The following is an 877-nucleotide window of genomic DNA, read 5'->3' as shown; positions in this document are numbered from 1 at the left end:
CATCCTGTAACCCTGAATAACTCTGCTGTTCTATCCTTATAAATGTGCAGAAACATGCTATAAACTGCAAATAGCAACCAGAATATAGGTCTCAAGATATTGCACTTCTGGTTACCAAACACTAAGTCCTAACCTTGCTCCATCCCCTCACATCCTGTAACCCTGAATAACTCTGCTGTTCTATCCTTATATATGTGCAGAAACATGCTATAAACTGCACATAGCAACCAGAATATAGGTCTCAAGATATTGCACTTCTGTATACCAAGCACTAAGTCCTAACCTTACTCCATCCCCTCACATCCTGTAACCCTGAATAACTCTGCTGTTCTATCCTTATATATGTGCAGAAACATGCTATAAACTGCACATAGCAACCAGAATATAGGTCTCAAGATATTGCACTTCTGGTTACCAAACACTAAGTCCTAACCTTGCTCCATCCCCTCACATCCTGTAACCCTGAATAACTCTGCTGTTCTATCCTTATATATGTGCAGAAACATGCTATAAACTGCACATAGCAACCAGAATATAGGTCTCAAGATATTGCACTTCTGTATACCAAGCACTAAGTCCTAACCTTACTCCATCCCCTCACATCCTGTAACCCTGAATAACTCTGCTGTTCTATCCTTATATATGTGCAGAAACATGCTATACACTGCAAATAGCAACCAGAATATAGGTCTCAAGATATTGCACTTCTGGATACCAAGCACTAAGTCCTAACCTTACTCCATCCCCTCACATCCTGTAACCCTGAATAACTCTGCTGTTCTATCCTTATATATGTGCAGAAACATGCTATAAACTGCACATAGCAACCAGAATATAGGTCTCAAGATATTGCACTTCTGGTTACCAAACACTAAGT

This window comes from Pseudophryne corroboree (assembly GCF_028390025.1).
Source record: "Pseudophryne corroboree isolate aPseCor3 chromosome 3 unlocalized genomic scaffold, aPseCor3.hap2 SUPER_3_unloc_64, whole genome shotgun sequence".
Lineage (NCBI taxonomy): Eukaryota > Metazoa > Chordata > Amphibia > Anura > Myobatrachidae > Pseudophryne > Pseudophryne corroboree.
This window is presented reverse-complemented; position numbering follows the sequence as displayed.